Here is a 15,805-nt window from a genome sequence, read left to right on the forward strand (position 1 = left end):
TCCAGATCCTTTAGGTGTAGGGTTAGGTTGTGTACTTGAGACCTTTCTTGTTTCTTGAGAAAGATTTGAACTGCTATATATTTTCCTCTCAGGACTGCTTTTGCTGTGTCCCACAGATTTTGAACTATTGTGTTTTCATTATCATTTGTTTCCATGAATTTTTTCAATTCTTCTTTAATTTCCTGGTTGACCCATTCATTCTTTAGAAGTATGCTGTTTTGTCTCCATGTATTTGGCTTCTTTCCAAATTTCTTCTTGTGATTGAGTTCTAGCTTTAAGAGCATTGTGGTCTGAAAATATGCAGGGAATGATCCCAATCTTTTGATACTGGTTGAGACCTGATTTAGGACCCAGGATGTGATCTATTCTGGAGAATGTTCCATGTGCACCAGAGAAGAATGTGTGTTCTGTTGCTTTGGGATGAAATGTTCTGAATATATCTGTGATGTCCATCTGGTCCAGTGTGTCATTTAAGGCCTTTATTTCCTTGCTGATCTTTTGCTTGGATGATGTGTCCATTTCAGTGGGGGGAGTGCTAAAGTCCCCTACTATTATTGTATTATTGTTGATGTGTTTCTTGATTTTGTTATTAATTGGTTTATATAGTGGGCTGCTCCCATGTTAGGGGCACAGATATTTAAAATTGTTACATCTTCTTGTTGTAGAGACCCTTTGAGTATGATATAGTGTCCTTCCTCATCTCTTATTATAGTCTTTGGCTTAAAATCTAATTGATCTGATATAAGGATTGCCACCCCAGCTTTCTTCTGATGTCCATTAGCATGGTAAGTTGTTTTACATCCCCTCACTTTATATCTGGAGGTGTCTTCAGGTCTAAAATGAGTTTCTTAAAGACAACATATTTATGGGTTTTGTTTTTTTATCCATTCTGATACCTTGTTTCTTTTAATTGGGGCATTTAGCCCATTAACATTCAGGGCAACTATTGAGAGATATGGATTTAGTGCCATTGTATTGCCTGTAAGGTGACTGTTACTGTATATTGCCTCTGTTCCTTTCTGATCTACAACTTTTTGGCTCTTTCTTTGCTTAGAGGACCTCTTTCAATATTTCCTGTAGAGCTGGTTTGGTGTTTGCAAATTCTTTTAGTTTTTGTTTGTTCTGGAAGCTTTTTATTTCTCCTTCTATTTTCAATGATGGCCTACCTGGATATAGTATTCTTGGCTGCATGTTTTTCTTGTTTAGTGCTCTGAATATATCATGCCAGTTCTTTCTGGCCTGCCAGGTCTCTGTGGATAAGTCCATTGCCAATCTAATATTTTTACTATTTTATGTTACAGACTTCTTTTCCTGGGCTGCTTTTGGGATTTTCTCTTTGTTGCTAAGACTTGTAAATTTTACTATTAGGTGATGGGGTGTGGACCTATTCTTGTTGATTTTAAAAGGGGTTCTCTGCACCTCCTGGATTTTGATGCTTGTTCCCTTTGCCATATTAGGGAAATTCTCTACAATAATTCTCTCCAGTATACTTTCTGCTCCCCTCTCTCTTTCTTCTTCTTCTGGAATCCCAATTATTCTAATGTTATTTCATCTTATGGTGTCACTTATCTCTCGAATTCTCCCCTCATGATCCAGTAGCTGTTTGTCCCTCTTTTGCTCAGCTTCTTTATTCTCTGTCATTTGGTCTTCTATATCACTAATTCTTTCTTCTGCCTCATTTATCCTAGCAGTGAGAGTCTCCATTTTTGATTGCACCTCATTAATAGCTTTTTTTAAAAATTTCAACTTAGACTGTAGTTCTTTTATTTCTCCAGAAAGGGCTTTTATCTCTCCAGAGAGGGTTTCTCTAATATCTTCCATGCCTTTTTCGAGCCCGGCTAGAACCTTGAGAATTGTCATTCTGAACTCTAGATCTGACATATTACCAATGTCTGTATTGATTAGGTCCCTAGCCTTTGGTACTGCCACTTGTTCTTTTTTTTGTGGTGAGTTTTTCTGCCTTGTCATTTTGTCCAGCTAAGAGTATATGAAGGAGCAAATAAAATATTGAAATGGTGGCAAAGACCCCAGGAAAATGCGCTTTAACCAAATCAGGAGAGAACCCCAAATCATGGGAGGGAGAAAGGGGATAAAAAGAAGTTCAGAAAAAAATTATAAAATAATTAAAAAAGGAAACAAGTGAAGAAAAAAATATAAAAAAGAAAAAAATGTATTAGATAAACTAATTTAAAAAAACATTAAAAAGTAAAAGGGTAAAAGTTAAAAAAATTTATCAGAAGAAAAAAAAATAAATTAAAAAAATTAAAGACTAAAGAATCATGGGGAGAAAGCCATGAGTTTTGTGCTCTGCTTTCTCCTCCATTGGAATTCTGCTGCTCTCCTTGGTAGGTGAACTTTATCTTAGCTGTATTTCTTGTTGATCTTCTGGGGGAGGGGCCTGTTGTAGTGATTCTCAAGTGTCTTTGCCGGAGGTGGAATTGCACTGCCCTTACCAGGAGCTGGGCTAAGTAATCTGCTTGGGTTCCCTTTGGGAGCTTTTGTTCCCTGAATGCTTTCCATAGATTTCTGGAGGATGGGAATGAAAATGGCGGCCTCCCAGTCTCCAGCCTGGAGGAGCCAAGAGCTTGGGGCCCCACTCCTCAGTGCGCCCTCAGAGAAAAAAGCCCAATCACTCCCGTCTCCCTGACCTCTGGCCACACTCCGAGCTCACCCAGCCTGCAACCGGTTCAAGGTAACCCCAAGCTGAGAGCTCACTCCTCGGCTTTGTCTCTGTAGCCAGTTTCCCCGCTCTAATATCTGCGAGCTCTATGACATTCAGACCCCCCCGATCCTTCTGTGACCCTACAGGACCTAGGGACATGCTGGCCCTGCGTTGGCTTCACCCCAGTTTAGCCTCTGCATGTTCCTCAGCGGAACAGACTTTTAAAAGTCTTGATTTTGTGCTCCATTGCTCTGCTGCTTGCCAGGAGCTGGTCCCTTCCCCCAAAGTCTATCTTCCTGTCGCTTTGGATTCACTTCTCCGCCGGTCCTACCTTTCAGAAAGTGGTCGATTTTCTGTTTCTAGAATTGCTGTTCTTCTTCTCTTCGATCTTCCATTGGATTTGTAAGGTGTTTGCAATGGTTTAATAAGCTATCTAGTTGATCTCCTACTACCTGATGTAGTCTCAGCTGCTACTTCTCCACCATCTTCTATGTAGATAACTGTATTTTCTTTCTTTCTTTATCCTTCAGTGGGCACTTAAGCCATTTCCATGTCTTAGCTATTAAAAATTGTAAATGATACTGTAATGAACATAGGAGTACAAATGAGATATTGATGATTTTCATACACACACACACACACACACACCCCTAGAAGTGGGATTACTGGAACATATCATTGTTCTATTTTTGGTATTTGGAGTATCCTCCATATTATTCTCCATAGTAGCTGCACCCAATTTAAATTTCCACTAGTGGTACATGAAGGTTCCTTTCCCTTCACCACGTCACCATTCTTACAGGGGCGAGGTGATATCTCATTGTGTTTTGATTGGCATTCCCCTTATGACTGGTGATGCTGAGCATAGTTTCATGTTCCTGGTAACCATATTTCTTTGGAAATACATCTATTCAGTTTTCTTGCCCATTTAAAATCAGATTTTGTTTTGCTATTGAGTTGTATGAGTTCTTAAAAAGTTCAACTTGCATATTATAAATATCCTAAATTAAGACAATAGGTTGAACTGTTTTATAAATTATTGAAAGTAGATGTTCAGATGATACTTTATACAGAGATGGATGTGTCAACAGCTCTAGAGTCAGAATCCCTGAGTCTTAATCCTGGCTTTAAGTTTCTCATCTGTGAAATGGACTTATACTTTGAACTATTTCATAGGATGAGTACATGGATTAATTGAAATAATTCAAGAAAAGCTTTTAGAATAGTACTTAGCATAAGATAAGTGCTAAATAAGTGTTAGCTATTCTTAAGTAAAAAGGAAATTCAAAACAACCACCCATCATTGCCTTGATTATGGGCTCGATTTATCATAATGTTCCTCAACATTTGTACCACTACATAGATGTATGTTGGGTTGTTTTAGCCTCTAATAGGGGAAAGTAAGTTGGGATAATAAAGTAATGACAGATTTTATTAAAAAAAAATAATGGCAGATTTTATAAGTATAAATGCAACGAACAACATGGCTAGATTATCTGGGAATTTTATGTAGCTTAGAATTATTAAAAATCCTTTGCCAAGTTGTAATAATAAAAATTAGAATATATTCTGTATAATTTTCCTTATTGGTCTAGCTTTTATTGGTGTAATTGTAGAAAACGCTTAGTGTTTTTTCCAGTTGGCAGCATTTTTTATGTTTTACTGAGTGAAATTATGCCCTTCATATCTATATTTCATATTACATGAATACAGTAGTATAAAAATCAGTGATGTTTATATACAAAAATCGTCATCTATTCAACAAATGGCAATATGCTAGGTGCTGGGAATATAGAGCCAAATAAGACCAGCTTTAGCCATGGAACATATAAACTCTAGTTTGGGAGAGAGACATGCACACAGAAGTTTCAGTACAGTGTGGTGAGTACTTAGATGCAGGAAATAAGTGCTGCTGCTGAAACATACCATTTATGAACTACATTTAATTAAATGGATATAATAGACAACAACTTAAATAAGCATTAAAAATTATAGTGGTAAGGTAACCTACTGCTGCAATTTGGTTTCATTTTCTGTAAATGCCAGCAATGGTGGTCTGATAGTAGTGAAAATGGATTTAGTTAAGTGTATCCCCTTTACAATTTACTCTTAGAATTGTTAATATCAAACTGAGATGTCAGTTCTAAAAATTTGTTGCAACATCACTGACCACCAGAAAAAACAACAACAACAGCTGTTAGTTTGTATATAAAAAAGTATAAGCATCTACAGCACAAGAGTGAAGCTTCAGTTTTCCTTCCTCACATAAGACATAAAAATGGGGGTATTAGAATCAGTTATGGGGACCTCCCTCATTTTAAGAATCATAAACACATTGAACAGAGAGAAAGTTAAGATAATGACATGAACACAAATAATATAACAAGGAAATGGGTGAGAAAACTGGGCAGAAATAACCCAGCTGTATCAAGTCTCATGGGTCAACATAATAATTGTTTCCCAATATTATAAAAATGATTATGTCATATAATACAGGACTATGTCATATAATACAATTGATGGACATAAAATTGTTAGGTAATGTATTTGCTTCATCCTATATAGGCAAGTTAAAGTTAAAATAATTTGAAATGAGTTGTCATAGGATGCGGAGACTTCTTTTTCATTCAAAATGAATGAAACATTCTTTTTCATGTTTGGCCACAGGACTGAACACAGGTGACAGGATTACAGAGGAGGCATGCAAACATCATATAAGTAGTGATGAAGTATCCCTCTTTCCAACACTAAGAAATTCTAATTTTAAAATGGGAAACTGGATTAATTTGTATTTGACAGAAGTTACTAATGGAAGTTAGGAATGTATTAAATGTTGAATACTATTCTGGGCTGCATTCAAGTACAGGGAAATAAAATTACACCACTGGTGACCCTTGGGTCTGTCACAGAAATGAGATGTCTATCTCATGAGGCTATTACAGTAAAAAAAAAAATTAAATAATGACAATTAAAGGGTGGCTGGCTTCTCTAACTAATGAAAGTTCAATATCTTCTAATTATATTGGTGGCACAATATGGTTGCAAAATATGACCTAGTAGCTCTAAAGCAGTACTGTAATGAGTCTCTTCATTTCAGCTCTCTGTTGTATGCTTTTAAATCTCTTGGGCATATGAAATACACCATTACTAGAGGACAAGGGATTCAATGTTTTTGACATGGTAGAGGAAGGTGGCTGCTTAGGGAATAAGAAGTTTTTAAAATTCAATTTATTTCAGCAATTTATTACCGTTTACCTCCTATCATTCCCTAAGCTGGGGCTAGAAATAATACAAAGATCAATAGAGTATGAAACTTGCCTTTAAGTTGCTCACTGTCTAGTGGGAGAGTAAACACATTAAAAATATCTGTTAGAGAATGGGAAAGTGTGTTAATGAAGCTGTGCCTAAAAGCTAGGAAGTACATGGGCAAGAACCATCTGATCTGCTGGTGGATGGATAGGACAGTGGAGAAGGAAAAGGTCAGAGTAAGTTACATTTGAACTGGGTGAGATATATATATATCTTACTGTAGTTTGGGACAGTTAGGTATATATATATATATATATATATATATATATATATATATATATGTAATTCATCAGAGTAAGCCTTACAAATACTGTAAACATTATAAATACAGCTAATCGTATGGAAGCATGACACAGTTGGAATGATTACACATTCAATGTCTCTGTTGGCCAAGACCTAAAGGTGAAGTTGTAGACTTCGTTGGTATAAAAAGCAAATGGGATTGGATCCATTAAAGAATCTTAAACTTATTTTCCTCAATCATTTCCACCCGCCCCCCTCTCCGCAGAGCTCACCTACTTCCTAGTATGTTGAGATAGTTTTCTGTTATGTTTCTGGGCTATGAGTCCTCTACCCTGACCTGTTAAAAGCAAATCATACAAATCTACTTTCTTCAGATACAGGCCATTTTGAAAAATTAAGCTCTCCACCTGCTTACCTAGTTATGTTCACATGTTTTCTAGATTTCAGTCTTTGCAATTTATCAAGAACCTTGGCATTTGCTGATTCTATTTGACTAAAGTTTATATAATTTTGATGATGTCAAGTCTGTATGGTTGGTAATCCCTTCAGTATTTGGCCTCTCAGTTTTCTTGATACCCTGACTTCTAAGGACCTTCTCACTTAATTTGCTTCAGTCAACCACCTTCAAATTGTTTTTTGATCTGTTGTAAATTCTATTCCCCCACATTACTTTACAGATTCTAAACTCTGACCACAAGCTCCTCTTCTCAGATAGCAGGCTTGGTTATGTCTAATACAATCATTCATGACAATCATTTCCACCTCCAGGTCCTTCTCCTTTCTTCTTTGTAATTGTTCAGTTCTTAAATTTCTTTGCCAATCTATCCAGTACAGGTTGCTTGGTTCACCATTATAAAACAAACAAACAAACAAACAAAAGACACACACTGTCTATTCTGTAGACATTTTAGGTCATTGTTCCTACAGAATTATTGACATTGACAATAACTGAACTAGTCAGAGCAACTAGATATTTGAATTGTTTAGTCTTTTTTTTTTTTTTAAACTGTCAGAGAGTTTGCCCCAATATGACATCTATGATTACTTTGAGAAGAAAGAGAGATTTTCATTAACCCCCACTATGAAAAATATCCCAGGGCTTATTATATAAACTAGTAAAGCAAATCAAGTTAGAAATTCTTACTGTAGTTTGGGACAGTTAGGTTTTTATATAGTTGGTTGGAAGAATAAATGTGAACTGAAACTTATGATGGAAACCAACAGATTTTTCTCTTTTAAACAGATGGACTTTTGTAAATAGTACATACCATAGAACTGAAAGAATAATTTGTTTCTGGCCATGTCTTATTAAATTGTTAGCTATTATTTTTCCTACCTAAAACTATATATTATAGATTTTATCTTCTAATTATCTTTCAAAGCCATACATTTCTCACCATCTCTACTGCAACTATCCTAGATCGAATTGTCATCATGCTAAGAACATATTATGTTCTTAATAAACCTGGTCTTCTGCCTTTTTCTCTTTCCCCCCTCTACCTCAGGCAGACACTATAACTGAAGTTATGTTTTCTTAATGTAAATCTTTCCCTTTTAAACTTTAAAGATTTTAGTGCCTGCCCACCTATTGTTCTTTGGGTAAAGATCTACATCCTTCAGATAGCCTAAGGGGTCATGCCCTGGTCCCTACCTTCCTCTTCACCCTCTCCTCCTAGAGTACCATTCTTTTCTTTCTCTAGTCTGTCTCTAGCCTTGTTCTCAGACTTGGGATAAATGATTTTTTCTTCTATAACCTCCATGTTTTTGGTTTTACTCCAGAAAAGCTGAGAAAAGATAAACTTTACCCATGATTATGTCTGTTTTGCCTATCACAATGCTTTGCTCATAGAAGTTGTTTAGTAAATGACTATTTATTTAAGGAAAGAAAACCAAAGGGACTGTGTTGGCACATAGGGTTAATATTCATTGGTATATAGATATTTCATTGTTCTTAAATGACCCCCCCATACATTCATTTTTGATACTTTAAAAAATCAGGATGTATCTTATAATTGATGAAATAGCTACTTTCTACCAGACAGCTTTCACATCCAGAGTTGTCAAGGCAAGCATTGTGTAAAATTGCTTTTGCAGATGGCAAGGTGGTACAACTTTACAATCAAGAAGCCATCAGCAGACCATTTGAAGAAGAAATATGGTTATTGTCTCAGAATGTTCTATTGGAAGTGTCTGTACTAAGTTACAGAATGGGTGTCAGTCATTTGAGAGGCAATTTATGAGATAGTACGAACACTCTTTAAGAAATGCCACCTTATCAAAACTCTTCTTTAAAACAAAGGAGGTTACGATGTGGAAAAGTATGGATACCAACAGCAATGAGTTGAAAGTGTTTCAGAAGAGAAGACCCGTGAATGAGGTGATGTTATAGCAGAAACCATAATCAATTTATTCTGATTATATTTTTTATGTTCATACAAAAGTTATAAAGAATACTTTTATGTAAGTGTAAATAAAAATTCTAAGGGATGAAATATTATATCATGGTTTATGTGGCAGCATTTTTTCTTAGTGACTTGTAAAATATGGACATTTTTACAACTAATGGGATCTTATATTTAATGAAATTTATTAACATCCACTATTTATAAAGTTCTAGGCCATTTCTTAGATAAGTTTTTATTTTTAAAAATCATGGAGTCATAAATAGGACATTGGATATAATATAGCCCAGTTTTCTCACATTGAGGATCCACATCTTAAATGATGATTTAAAAGATTTACATATTTTCAAGGACCTTGTTAATGATCTGACAGATCAGTATTTTTTTCTTTGTCTGTTGGGTCCATGTTGAATTACTCATTTCTCTCAATGTTATATGGAAGTACTGTATCTCTGCAATCTGGTTTTGTACTAGAAAGAACTGGCTTCTTAAGCAGAAGGTTCTAAAAGTGTATCAAGATGGTAAGAAGTTCCAGAAGCCTATTTTATCCTCTCTGTTCCTGATAACTTGCCTGCCTGCCATGTGCTGAGGCCTATGATTCAAATGAGCTCTCTACAAAATATGGATACCAAAAATATCACTTGCTTCAGAAAAACTTCCTCATCCACCCCCAGCGCCAAAAGGAAGAAAAAAAAAAAAAAACATTGTCATGATTAACAGCCTTCCCACAAGGAAATTTTTACATTCATCCTAATTCACTCTAAGCTTCTCATAAATAATAGGAACTACCAATGCACTAAGAAGGGTTTGATTTTCCAATATTCAAGTTAGGATCAACCCCCCCCCCCTTTTTTTTTTAATTTCATTAAAGTGTTTACCAGAAATTCAGATTTAGGTTGGCAAGCTTAGAAGTAGTCAAGAAAAGTACCAATTTCTCTTCTCTATTCTTTATTAGTTCCATCTTTAGGATAAAACATCTATAAAGCTGGTAAGCCTGGAGGCTGGACAATAGTTGGCACTTTGTAAGTATCTGCTAAAATGAAAAGAAAGGATTATTTTCCTTCAATCTGAGACTGGAAGTGAACTTACACTCTGCAGAGTCAAACATTAGCACCAAAGTGAGTCCTGTAAAAGGTCTTTGCTGGGGACTCTTTCTGATGGTAGATTTCTTTAATAGGACTGCTGTCTCATTGACCACTGACTCAGTGGGTTTGATGGCAGAAAAAACTTACTGTGTCACACAGTCACTTAAAAAATCTTACTGTGTCACAGAGTCACTTAAGAAAGTCTGACTCCAACAATCCCTAACAAGCTGCATATGGAAAGTAACACAGAGCCATTTCTATGTTTTTTCTCCTTTTGTTTCCCTCTTTTTTTCTTTCCTTATATTAAAAATGTCTTTTTTTTTTTTTAAACTTTGCCTTGTGTTTCTTTTCCAAGTGGTCCTAGAGCTTCTGCTAGGAGTTTCAGAATAAAAATTAAACCAAGATTGCTATTGTTATGATTGTGTAGTGCAAATCTCTAATGGCTGACGACTGGTGGGAAAGAGACATATTCTTGAAACTTATGAATTATCTACACAGGAAACTATGGAGGCTCATAGTGTGAAAGGATTCACGGCAACCTGTCAAGGTAAAGAGGATTAACTTGCATTTTGTTTTGGTGCTCAGTGGTAGAAATTATTCAACACCAATCTATGGAGGAACTACTTACCCTGAATTTGGATGGAGTAGTATATACAATGGAGGGAGTCATTGGATTATATTTTTCCTCTTTCAGTCCATAGAATAATAACATCTGGATAGTTGAGTGCTAAACATATACCTCATTTTTGGATAAGTTGCCAGTCTATGTGGGTTTTATTAGAATGTAAATATTCAGTTGATTCATTATTGTTAATCCCATAGGTTGTTCTACAAAAGTGTAGCCAGTAAAATCAGTGTCTCCCATGTGAACAATGTTCATGTAATTGAATGATATGTGACATTTTCTGCTACATGACTTGTTTAGTTGTTAAAGAGACATTGTTTTCCTTCTCTTGGTTATTTCTCTGCTGTTCTTCAGATACCCCCCTCTCCCTTGAGTGCTCACTATGCTTCCAGGAAAAGTGACTTCAACATTGGTTTACTGAGCATGGAGCTAATCAGTGAAAAAACATATTCTGTATTATTGATTCAAAGATAAGTAGATCCTCCAATGGAGGCCAACAAGATGCAAGTTGTCTGTGGGGAATTCCTTAGAAGGTCTCTTCCTCAATCTTCAAACTCTTCCTCTTTCTATGGACTTAGATAAGGAGCAAGTAGCCTAGAGTTTTTCAACAGTCATCTTGTAACCCAAGAGGATGCTTTTCTTAGGTTGATGCTGGTATTATGCATGGCTGTGCACAGGGGCTAAAAATGGAAAAAACTGAATCCTGGGTCAATAAATCAAACAAATTGTGGCACCTGACCTGCTTCTGCCACCTGCAATTGTAGGGGATAATAATTCCTTTTTATTAAGCAGGTTAAAGCTCAGGTTTCCGTTATAGGCCTCATAAAATCTTAACTGCTAGAACGTGTGTTTAAAATATTTGACATAACCAAATAGAAATGAGGCTTATTAATGGAAAATTCTTCAAAAGATATTGCTGACCTTTGTTTCTGTATGTTTAAAAATAATAATCTGAGCTTCATTGTATAAGTATGCTGCTTTGCAAAATGCATACCTATTTATTATTTTCCAGTGTTTTTCTTTTTTATTTAATTTAAATTCAATTAACTAACATATAATATATTAGTAGTTTCAGAGGTAGATGCCAGTCTTAATTAACACCCAGTGCTTATTACATCACATGCCCTCCTTAATGTCCATCTCCCAGTTACCACATCACCCCACCACCTCCCCTCCAGCAACCCTATTTGTTTCCTATGATTAAGTCTCTTATCATTTGTCTCCCTTTCTAATTTTGTCGTATTTTATTTTTTCCTCTTTCCCTATGATTCTGTTTTGTTTCTTGAATTCCACATATAAGGGGGATCAAATGATAATTCTCTTTTTCTGACTGACTTCTTTCACATAGCATAATATCCTCTAGCTCTATCCACGTTTTTGCAAAGGGTGAGGTTTTTGTTGTTGTTTTGATGGCGAAGTAGTATTCCCTTGTATATATATCTCCCACATCTTCTTTATCCATTAATCTGTCTATGGACATTTGGGCTCCTTCCATAGTTTGGCTATTGTGGGCACTGTGCAATAAACTTTGGATGCAGGTGCCCCTTTCAATCACTATATTTGTACCTTTGGGTTAAAAACCTAGAAGTGCGAATGTTAAGTCATAGGGCAGCTCTATTTTAAACTTTTTGAGGACCCTGTATACTGTTTCCCCGAGTGGCTCTACTACCTTGCATTCCCACCAACACTATAAGAGGGTTTCCCTTTCTTTGCATCCTTGCCAATATCTGTCCTTTCCTTGTTAATTTCAGCCATTCTGACTGGCATGAAGTGGTATCTCATTGTGATTTTGATTTCTATTTCTCTGATGCCTAGTGATGTGGAACTTTTTTTTTTTTTTTTTTTTTTAATGTGTCCATTGGCTATTTGTATATCTTCTTTGGAGACATGTCTTTACATGTCTTCTGACCATTTCTTCTTTTTTTAATTTAATTAAATTTTTTTCCAGTGATCCAAAATTCATTGTTTATGCACCACACCCAGTGCTCCAGGCAATACACAATACCCACCATCAGGCTCACTGCACTCCCCACACCCTCTCCAAAACTCTCAGTTTGTCACTCAGAGTCCACAGCCTCTCATAGTTTGTCTCTCCTTCCGTTTTCCCCCAACTCACTTCTCCTCTCCAACTCTCAATGTCCTCCATGTTATTCCTGATATTCCACAAGTAAGTGAAACCATATGATAATTGACTCTCTCTGCTTGATGTATTTCATTCAGCATAATCTCTTCCAGTCCTGTCTATGTTGATATAAAAGTTGGGTATTTGTCCTGTCTGATGGAGGCATAATACTCCATTGTATATATGGACTGTATCTTCTTTATCCATTTGTCTGTTGGTATCTTGGTTTTTTTCCACAGTTTGGTGACTGTGACCATTGCTGCTATGAACATTGGGGTACAGGTGGCCCTTCTTTTCACTACGTCTGTATCTTTGGGGTAAATACACAGTTGTGCATTGCAGGGTCATAGGGTAACTCTATTTTTAATTTCTTAAGGAATCTCCACACTGTTTTCCAAAGTGGCTGCATCAACTTGAATGCCCACCAACAGTGTAGGAGGGTTCCCCTTTCTCCACATCTTCCGCAACATTCATTGTTTACTGTCTTGTTGATTTTGGCCTTTCTAACTGGTATAAGGTGGTATCTCAATGTGGTTATGATTGAATCTTCATGATGGCTAGTGATGATGAACATTTCTTCAAGTGTCTGTTAGCCATTTGTATGTCTTCTTTTGAGAAGTGTCTGTTCATGTCTTCTGCCCATTTTTTGATATGATTATCTGTTTTGTGTGTGTTGAGTTTGAGGAGTTCTTTATAGATCTTAGATATCAGCCCTTTGTCTGTAGTGTCATTTGCAAGTATCTCCTCACATTTCGTGGGTTGCCTCTTTGTTTTGTTGACTATTTCCTTTGCTGTGTGGAGCTTTTGATCTTGATAAAGTCCCAAATGTTCATTTTCACTTTTGTTTCCTTTGCCTTCGGAGATATGTCTTGAAAGAAGTTCCTGTGGCCGATGTAGAAGAGGTTACTTCCTATGTTCTCCTCTAGGATTTTGATAGATTCCTGCCTCACGTTAAGGTCTTTCATCCATTTTGAGTTTATCTTTGTGTATGGTATAATAGAATGGTCAAGTTTCATTCTTCTATACATAGCTAATCAATTGATGTGATAGAATAAATCAATAAGAGAAGAGAGAAGAACCACATGATCATCTCAATTGATGCAGAAAAAGCATTTGACAACATACAGCATTTGTTCCTTATTAAAATGCTTCAAAGTATAGGGATAGAGGGAACATTCCTTAACTTCATAAAATCTATCTATGAAAACCCCACAGCGCATATTATCCTCGATAGGGAAAAGCTGACAGCCTTCCCTTTGATATCAGGAACATAACAAGGATGTCCACTCTCACCACTGTTGTTCAACATAGTACTAAAACTCCTAACAACAGCAATCAGACAACAAAAAGAAATAAAAGGTATTCAAATTGGCAAAGAAGAAGTCAAACTCTCTCTCTTCTCAGATGACATGATACTTTATATGGAAAACCCAAAAGACTCCACCCTCAAACTACTAAAACTCATACAGGAATTCCGTAATGTGGCAGGATACAAAAATCAATGTACAGAAATCAATTGCCTTCTTATACACTAACAATTAAAACACAGAAAGAGAAATTAGAGAAACAATCTCTTTTACTATAGTACCAAGAACCATAAAATACTTGGGATTAAACCTAACCAAAGAGTTAAATGATCTGTACTAGAAGAACTACTGAACATTCATGAAAGAAATTGAAGAAGACACAAAAAGATGGAAGAGTATTCGATGCTCATGTACCAGAAGAATAAACATTGTTAAAATATCTATACTGCCTAGAGCAATGACTTTCAATGTCATCCTGATCAAAACTCCATTGGCATTTTTCAAAGAGCTGAAACAAACGACCCTAAAATTTGTCTGGAATCAGAACAGACCACAAATTTGCTACGGAAATGTCAAAAAAGAAAAACAAAACTGGGAGCATTACTTTGCCTGATTTCAAGCTTTACTACAAAGCTGTGATCACCAAGATAGCATGGTACTGGCACAAAAACAGACACATAGACTAGTGGAACAGGGTAGAGAGCCCAGATATGGACCCACAACTCTATGGTCAAATACTCTTCGGCAAAGCAGGAAAAAATATACAGTGGAGAAAAGACAGTCTCTTCAATAAATGGTGCTGAAAAAATTGGACAAATATGTATAGAAGAATGAAACTTTTGTCCATTTTTTGACTGGATTATTTGTTCTTTGAGTGTTGAGTTTGATAAGTTCTTTAAAGATTCTGTGTACTAACCCTTTACATGTTAAGATATTTGCAAATATCTTCTCCAATTCTGCTGGTTGCCTTTCAGTTTTATCAACTGTTTCCTTTGTTGTTCAAAACCTTTTTATCTTGAAGAAATTCCAACAGCTCACTTTTGTCTTTGCTTCTCTTGCTTTTGGAGACATGTCTAAGAAGTTGCTGTGGCCAAGGGGGTAAAGTTTGCTGCCTGTATTCACTAGGGTTTTGATGGATCCCTGCCTCACATTTAGGTCTTTCATCCATTTTGAGTTTATATGTATGTGTGATATAAGAAATGGTCCAGTTTCATTCATCTACATGTGACTCTAATTTTCCCAGCACCGTTTGTTGAAGACACTGTCTTTTTTTCATTAGATATTCTTTCCTGCTTTGCTAAAGATTAGTTGACCATATTGTTGAGGTCCTTTTCTGGTTTCTCTATTCTGTTCCACTGACCTGTGTGTCAGTTTTTGTGCTAGTACCATACTTCTTGAAGATTACAGCTTTGTAATAGAGCTGAAGTATGGCATCGTGATGCCACAAGCTTTGGTTTTATTTTTCAACATTCCTTTGACTACCAGGGTATTTCCTGGTTCCATACAAATTTTAAGACTATTTGTCCCAGCACTGTAGAAAAAAGTTGATGAGTTTTTGATAGGGATTGCATTGAATGTACAGATTACCCTTGGAAGCACAGACATTTTAACAATGTTTGTTCTTCCAATCCATGAGCATGGAATGTTTTTCAATTTTTGTGTCATCCTCAATTTCTTTCATGAGTGTTTTATAGTTTTTGAGTACAGATCTTTTGCCTCTTTGTTTAGGTTCATTCCTTGATATCTTATGGTTTGGGGTGCAATTGTAAATGGGATCAATTCCTTAGTGACTATTTCTTCTGTCTCATTGTTGTCTATAGAAATGCAACTGATAATCTGTGCATTGATTTTCTACTGCCACTGTGCTGAATTCCTGAATAAGTTCTAGAAATTTGGGGGTAGAGTCTTTTGTGTTTTCCACATAGAGTATCTTCAGCTAGTGAGAGTTTGATTTCTTCTTTGCTGATTCAGATGTCTTTTTTTTTAAATATTTTTTAATTTTTTTTTTTTTAATTTTTAATTTTTTATAAACATATATTTTTATCCCCAG

The sequence above is a fragment of the Mustela nigripes genome, chromosome 1 (genome assembly GCF_022355385.1).
Source record: "Mustela nigripes isolate SB6536 chromosome 1, MUSNIG.SB6536, whole genome shotgun sequence".
NCBI lineage: Eukaryota > Metazoa > Chordata > Mammalia > Carnivora > Mustelidae > Mustela > Mustela nigripes.